Below are 8,266 nucleotides of genomic sequence, written 5' to 3'. Positions count from 1 at the left end.
CGCCTATCTGCCTACTCCTACCTCCCCCTGGCTCCTGGGTAAACACTTCCTGGCGACCCTCACAGTGATCCCTGCCCTTCACTGGTTTCCTCAATAGAAGCCCTAGCAAGTCTCCGGGAGCCACGGAGTGTACCACTGTGATGTGGATCCGTGAGCTGGTTTCTGATGGTGGGTCTAAAGGTGATGAAGGTAATAGGCTAGAGAATGTTGGCCACAGAGCTCTTGTCAAACATTTCCCCTAGAAATATCACTATTGTTGGAATGTAAACATGTGTCTTCCTCCTCAGGTCTTGAGGCAAAGCTTGAAACACATCACTGTAAGCTTTAGATCCTACCCCATGTTCGGTCATTAAAATGCATAGAAATTTGGGTTTCAACTCCGTGATGTTTTTATGATTGTTTGTACAGAAATAAGTAGCAGAAATACGCTGTTTATCATCTTACTTTTGGATGGTTAGGGGGAATAGGGAAGAGTCCCCAGACTGAGCTCCAGAAGCTGAGTTGCTGTCTAAGCACAAAGCATTACTGGGCTGCTTCGTTCTAGATGACTTGTCTGTTTCTCGTATTTGAAAAAGATTACACCGAAAACATAAATACACTGAGACACTTTCTTCTGCAGCCTGGGCATTGGTGTTACCTCATCTCTGCAGCCTCAGAAAAAGGGAGGACCAGGAACTGGGCCAGTTTGCCATCAATCCACAAAATCAGAGTCAGCTTATTTTGTTGGATTCCGGATGCTTGTTTTTCTGTTCTCTTCTGCTGGCAATTACATTTAATAGTAATTTAAGAGGTTGATTTGTATCATTTAGCCCTGTGCAGTTTCATACTTAATTTCCAATCTCCAGGATCTCAAAGATCTTGAGAAAAGAGAATGGAAAGAAGTGGAACAGTTGCCACGCGTGCCGGCACACTCTCTTCTAGATTATGTCACCTCATTCTTGTAAGACCCATCAAGGGAGCGACAAGGATCCTGAAATTCAGGGGAATGAGGTGAGTTGCCCAAGGTCACATGGCTGGGATGGTGGTGACAGCGAAGCAGTAACAACTACCGAAGTTAACCCAGCGCCTCCCAGGGAACTGGTCTCTTTTTGGGCCAATTCTCACCCTGACCCTGCAAGGATGATATTGTCCTAAGTATTCTGTGTATTAAGAAGCCAAGCCTAGGGGGCACCTGGGTAGCTCAGACAGTTAAGCATCCAACTTCGGCTCAGGTCATGATCTTATGGTTCTTGAGTTCGAGCGGCACATTGGGCTCTCTGCTGTCGGCGCAGAGCCCGCTTGGATCCACGGTCTTCTGCTCTCTCTGCCCCTCCCCCACTCATACTCTCCTTCTCTCTCTCAAAAGTAAATAAACATTAAAAAATACAAAAAAAAAAGAAAAAAGAAAAGAAACTGAGTCTAAGAGAGCTTCCGTGAGTTGGCCAATGTCACACAGCCGGGCCTAAAATTTGAAGCTAAGACCTTAGAGCTCTAAAGCCCGTGCTCTTTCTATTATGCTGAGCTGTCCTCTACAAGCAACTCTGAGCTCTAGTTTCTTTTCCTCTCTCACTGTACATCACGCTGGGGCTTCCTTGTATGTAAGTTGTTTATCATCTTTTGATCTTTTGTCATGTGTCATTGTTCCTGCTTATCACCGACCCTTCTGCTTTGCCCTGACACTCACCCCACCGCTGTGACTTTGACCAAGGTAGCGGCCATCACCTGAGTCGTCTTTGACCAGTTTCTCTGTTGCAATGTCCTCCAGCTGAAGCTGGCTGCCCTCCTCTCCCATTCCTGAATGAGCAGAAAAAGGGCATATTCACAATGAGTGTAAGGGCAAAATAAGAAAAGTGTTTTGGTGTTCCGCATTTCCAGGCCCACCCGTGGCTGCCTACAGCTTCCGATAGAACTTCCCAGGGAAACTTTCAGATTGGTCTTAGCTAGTTTGGCTGTTCATCATCCTGAAAATCGGGCCTGGGGAGGTGACCTCTTCAGAGAGGGGCTAATTGTATACCCTAACGGTTGGATTCTATGCCATCAAAAGGAACATTTGTAATATTACCTCAAATTCAACGGGTCCCACACTCGACCTGTCTCCTCGTGTTGTTCTTCAGTCCCTCAGCAGCAACAGTTTGGTTTGCTTCCTTGCTGAGTTCCAAATCTGTTGCAAGAGAGGCAAATTCCTCCTTACTCCACTCCTGCCTCACTTAGACTCCTATCATGTCTCCTGGGGTAACTGCCCAGATCATTCTCCCTCCCAGTCCAGTGTCGGTCTGATCCATGCCTTCTGCCCTGTGCCAGAGTGAGCTTCCCCAAATGCGGATCTTATCACTCTTCTGCAATTCTGTCTTTTATACAATCTGACCCATACCTTCAATATGAAGTCAAAAATTAAAAGTTTGCCCAACCTATAAAACCTTTTGTGATTTGACCCTGTTTACTTGTTCTGACTCATTTCTCACCTCTGCCCACTCCTGCCTATATTTCAGACATTAAGCATTAAGTGGTAATTAGTCCTTACAATGCTCTAAAATACGTATTTTTATATACATATATGTTTATATAATCTTTTAGGTAAAAAAAGAAATGTGAGCCACGAAGCATACAGCTGGTAAGTGGCAAAATCTGACTTTAAAGATGAGCCTTGCTGTCTCTGAAGCCCAGAGTCTTCCTGACAGACTCAGGTAGCCTGGCACACTTTGTGGAGTCCACCAGGCCTGCAGTGAGGGACAGAGGGGAGACTGGACCACTTCTACTCAGAAAGCCCTGGCATTTTCTCACCATAGTCCTGCCCTTTCTCTCTGCCTCACATGATTTTGCAGATGTGAGGGGTGACTGAGCCCCATGATTAAAAATCACTGCAAAATTCACTGTGGCCAAGGAAAAGGCACACCATTCATCATGTGAACCGTGCTCAGATTCCATTGCTTGAGTTTAATCAGACTAATGAACCAGCTGGCTTCCTTTCTAAAGTGATTTCTGCTGTTTCCATTACTGGGTAACAGCACAGCAGGATTTGAAAGGGAGAGAGAAGAAAATCCAGTTGGGGGAAATGGACATCCTCCAAGTCAGCCAGCTGAAGAGTTGGCTGTACTGGGGGAGATATGGCAGAGTGGCTGGGGCATGGAGGAGGGACTGGCAGAGACCTTGGTAGAGTCCAGGCCCAGCCTATCACTCCTAGCCGATAATCCCAAGGAAGGGAGGAAGTTTTTAAAGTTTTGATGAAGACAGCTCCAGATGACTTAGAGGCCAAAGCACCCCTTTCCCCACCAGGGGAGTCCCCAGCCAGAGGCCTAGCTTCAGTGTGGCCATGTGCTGTGCCATGGGGCAGCCATATTGACACTCCTGATTAGCCCAGCCTGGTCACCTGCCATAAGGGCAGCCACCCAATCTGGAGGCTGACCAGGGGCTGTAGCTTGGGCTTGCCCTTAAAAAGATGACCTGGGACAAACAAATTCTCCAATTCTCTATCTCTGAAAACTTGAGCCAAGAGATACAGAGAGAAGTTGCCAGCTAGCGCTGGAGAAGAGAGAGAAAATCTCATGTACATTTGGGGTCTGGGATGGCCATTATGGATTAGATGACCATAAATTTGAGTTTGCCATGGGGAGTCCCAGTTTATCTCAGTATAATTATGACTAGGGCCTCCTTTCACTTGCATAGCTATTCTGGTTTGGATGAACAAAAATATTCAGTCACTTTAATTACAGATCATAATGGGATGTGGAGCGGGAGAAGGGAAAGGGAGAGAAAACTGAGGTCAGACCTCGAAGACCCTGTGCGTTGGGCTGAAGAGTTTGATTTTATGCTGAAGGCAAAGGGGGTTTTACAAAATCACTCTGATAAGTGGCCAGGGGACTAGACGTACGTTGAGGCGGAGGCAAGGGGATCAGCTGGGACGCTGATTGGACAGTAGGGACAAGAGAGGCCTGCATGAAACCAGGTGACTGTGGAGGCTGGAAAAGCAGATGTGTTCAAAGACTACGCAGGACGCAGCTCTGAAAGGGTCTGGAGACTGATTACATAGGAAGGAGGAGGGAGAGAAAGGTGTTAAGGGGGAACCTTTCACCAGGAAGGATGGCAGGAAGGTGGTGAGAGTAGCTTTGAACGTGTTGGTCTCCAAGGCTATCAGAATGGCAGCGGAGTGGTTCGGACTTGATTAGGAAAGGGGCCTGGGCTGTTGATGCTGCAGGTAGCTGCATTCGTGGGAATGGAAAGACCACACGGAGAAAAGGGGTAAGGTGAGGTGAAGGAGGGAGAGATGGCTCGTGAGGGTGGCACTCAGAGATGTCCATGCTTCTGCGTCTCATACTCTGCCTTATGTTGTTGTATTGTGTTTTGTCCCTCCCCAGCACAGACTGTAATCTGTTGGAGGTCTGGCACCTTTATAAATGTTGAATTACCTACCACAGTGCTTTTGTATAGCAGGATTGTCAGTGTATATTTGATACTAAATGATGGAAAAACTTTTTAAGTTTATTTATTTGAGAGATAGAATGAGAGCAGGGGAGGGGAAGAGAAGAAGACAGAGAATCCCAAGCAGACTCCGCACTGATAGCAAGGAGCCTGATGTGGGACGAGAACCCACAAACCGAGGGATCATGACCTGAGCCGAAACCTAGAGTTGGATGCTTAACTGACTGAGCCATCCTGGTGCCCCTGAAAAAAAATTTTTAAGGCCCATGTTTCACCACCAGGAGATCCCTGAGGACCTTAGGAGAGCATCTTCCCATGGTGTGTTGGGGCAGATGTCAGACTGAAGGAGTACACAGAATAGGGGATGAAGTTAAAACAAACCAGTAACTCAAGCCACAGTCTGGGCCATCTCACTTTTCACTAGCCCAACCTCTCCCTCCTCATCTTGAAGGCACTATTACTCTTGAAATAAGGGGTTGAGGCATTGAGTCACTTGGGAGGGGACAGTGCAAACAGGGGAATCAGAACATCTGTTTTCCCCTCTTAAGTTCAGTGCCTCTAGAAAAACGACAGCACCACCATGTAACAGGAAGCACTGTGCTGTGTTCGAATCCCAGCTTTGCACTTGGGAAAGGCACCATTGAGACAGCTCAGAATAGTGGGAAGAGCTCTGGAATTTGAAAGCACATCAACCTGGGGCCAGTATCTGGCTCTGTTATTTACTTACCTGATGGCTTTTGTAAACTTGCAAAGTTGCAATATCTAGAAATCTTGATGTACTCAGCAGAAAAATGGGGGTAATGATGAATATCTTTCAGTTTGCATAGCTAATCCATGGGTGGTGGAAACTGGAGCTCACTGAAATTTTATGTAACATTCCCAAGTCACTTGGCTAGGAAGTGATGGGGCTGGGGTTCCAACCCAGGGCTCATCAGTTTTGTTGCATTCGTACTTTCTAGGGCATTTGCTACTTGGCACATGGATAACTTGAAAATACCCTCGACTTTTTTTGAATCAAGCAAGGCATAAATAGCTAGACAGATACCAAATCAGGAATATGCAAAGCTCCCTTGCTTATGCCCATTTTCCTTGGGACCCGAGGAAAGCCCCCTGTTTCTCGTCTATAAATGGTTGGGAAATTACTTGATCTACTCCATAGGCTAACTGTGAGAGCTACACTAGTCAGTGTCAGCCAAGGTTCCCAGCAGAGTGTTCACATAGTAGGCGCTAATTAAATGGCAACTAAGGCTGCTTGTAAATTTGAGGTTTGAGGTTAACTCTTCCAATAGGCTTTGTTGATAGTAACAGTGATTGTTGTAGTGGTGGAGGTAGTCATAGTAAGAGCACCATTAGCTAACATAGAACGCTGGGAAGTCTTCAAATGCCAGAAATAACCCTCATTTAAATAATCTCATTTAAATTCACAACAAGCCTCTTAAATAGATACCATTATTTATTTCCATTTTTACAGATTACGATAACAAGGCATGTAGAAAGAGGGTAAATCACTTGTCCAAAGTCATCTAACTAGTATGTGGAATAGTAGGGATCAAATCCAGGGCTTAGTGAAGTCTGCAGCTCCAGTGGATGCCAACATATGAACCCCAAGTTCTGTTGGAATTTATTCCCGTGCAGAGTATTGTGAGCCAAAGTAGAAATAAGAATGTACCTTCCAGGAAGCACTATAACTGCTAACGAGGCAGACCCGGTTGGCCCTCTGGCTCTGATTCCAGAGCCGACCCTGGGCTTTCAAGGACAGTGCAAGCAGCTGGGACAGAGGTGAGCTTATTGTCACCCAGACTTTCTTTCTCAGTGACAACCCAGCTTGCAGTTCCATGGCCCGCTTGCCAGCCAGTCACCATCCAGAGACCCTGCCAGCCTTGCTCAGGCCAGAGGTATGGAGAAAGAGACTTGGGCAAAAGGCTGGCAAGAGACTCACACAACCACAAGGGAGAGAAGTGGAGCAAGGGAACCTGTTAAGAGGGGCTGGCGGGGAGGCCACCAGCCCGCTCATCTGTATGCTTTGGGGGCTGCAGCGGAAGGCACTGTCTGCACAGTCATTTGTATGTGGGCCGTGAATCAACCAAAGCTCATGGGTACCAGTCTGGGCTTCTGGGGGCTCTGATATCCCACTTCCTGCTTGTCCTTGTCTTCTGCCCCGGTAATGGGACTGGGGCATGCGTGTGTGCGTGCATGTGTGCGTGCACGTGTGTGGAGCATTTCCACGTTGGAGAGGCAGAAAAGATGGAAGCCCTAATGTCCATCCTCACTGGGGAGCTCAAGCCTAAGATGGTATCCTCTCACTCTCTCCCTGGAGCTGCTCTGGAGTCCTCTCCCCCAGCTTGTTGGCAGAGCTGCTGAGCTTCTGATTCAGTGACATTTTACAGGATCACTGTGTTCTTTCTTTGGAGCCATTTGACACAGAACTGGGAACAGGAAGCCCACTGTCTCAGAGGACTGGATCAAGAATGGTGCTCCCCAAGCAACTAACTGAAGGCTGCAGGACCTCAGAGCAGTAGGGGAGAGGAAGGAACCAACACCCCTTGTGCTCCAGGTCTGGCATCAGGTATTGCCACAAATATGTGACAACAGTCTTTTCTTTTCATCCCCTGAGTAATACTAGCAAATGGGTAAAACTGTCTCACTTATGGGGAGAGGAAGCTGAAGCTAAGAGAGATCAAAGTGACTCACCTAAGGTCACTCAGTGAGCAAGAGCCCTAAAAGATCATTAACACCAGTCTTCTAACTCTCTGTGATAACTCTTCCTTATGTCACACACCCTACAATCTCTTCCACAAGTCAGGATTTCTGGGAAACATCACTGATCACCATCACCGTAAAGTAACGATGAGTTTGGAGGCGCTTACACATGCACAGAGGGTCATTGTGCTTTGTCTCCTTCTAGGCATTCTGAATCTAGATTCTATCAGAAATTCTCATGCAAAGTCAGATGAATTCCAGACTGAATTGGCAGTCTCCATGCATATGGAGTTGGACAGGTGTGAACATAATCAGACATAGACACACACACACCTACCAAAGAATCTTGGAGCTGGAGGAGAATTTGTAGGCCATTTCACACAAATCCCTGATTCCTGGATTAAAGTTCCAGAAGTGAAACTAAACAGTTGTCTTCTCTGTGCTCGGAGATTTATGGACTAAGCATTTTTATAGAAGGAGAACTTGTTGTAAGAAATAGTAACAAGAGATGTGTGGCCCCGATAACCCACAGGCTTACACTGTAAGCACCCAGATTATGTGACGGTGATGATCATAATGGAGGTGTTGTGGTATTGGTAACAGTGGTGGCAGTTATGGTGGTTGTGATGGAGCTGGTGGTGGTGCTGATGACTGAGGCAGGGGGGGGGTGAGCTTGGTGGCAAGGTGAGGTGAGCAAGGCTCAGGGGACTGAGCCTTGGTGGTGGTGATGGTGGCAGTGGAGGTGGTAACAGTAAGGGTGGTAGTTGAAGCAATGTTGGTAGAGGAGGTGACGGTAGCCAGTGATGGTGGATGTGGTAGAATGTGTTGGAGCTGAAGGTGGTGGTGAAGGGTTGGAGGTGATAGGGTGGTGGTAGTGGTAGTGAAGGCAATTAGAAATGGAGGTAAGCTATCGCTAGAGGAGGAGGCAGGGATACAGGTGCAAGTGCTTGTGGTAGTGGTCTTGGAGGGAACAGGGTTCTACCCTCTAAGATTTAGGATGAATTGTGTCCCCCAAAGACTTAAGGAACCAGAGCACACAGGGCGAGCCCCCAGGCCCAGTGTTGGCAAAGTGCCAGCTCCTTTCCAGGACACCAAACAACTGCCCCAAGGGTCTCAGGGTAGCTCACTGCTGTAAGGAGAATGAAACGTCCATAGCTTTCATCAGGCCCGT

The 8,266-nt window shown here is 47.3% G+C and overlaps 1 long non-coding RNA gene across 1 annotated transcript; it reads right to left on the bottom strand.

Moving 5' to 3' along the window:
* Window positions 1–1,670: 1,670 nt before the first annotated feature.
* Window positions 1,671–7,558, bottom strand: LOC144223739 (uncharacterized). Its single transcript, XR_013332810.1, has 3 exons — window positions 7,433–7,558; window positions 2,042–2,140; window positions 1,671–1,773 (listed from the first exon to the last, which is right to left on the bottom strand). It is a non-coding gene; the product is annotated as an uncharacterized LOC144223739 (long non-coding RNA).
* Between the last annotated feature and the right edge of the window lie 708 nt (window positions 7,559–8,266).

The sequence above is a fragment of the Crocuta crocuta genome, unplaced genomic scaffold, assembly GCF_008692635.1.
Source record: "Crocuta crocuta isolate KB4526 unplaced genomic scaffold, BGI_CrCroc_1.0 scaffold70, whole genome shotgun sequence".
In the NCBI taxonomy this organism is placed as follows: Eukaryota; Metazoa; Chordata; class Mammalia; order Carnivora; family Hyaenidae; genus Crocuta; species Crocuta crocuta.
The sequence above is the reverse complement of the archived record's forward strand: the minus strand, read 5'-3'. Positions and strand labels throughout refer to the sequence as shown.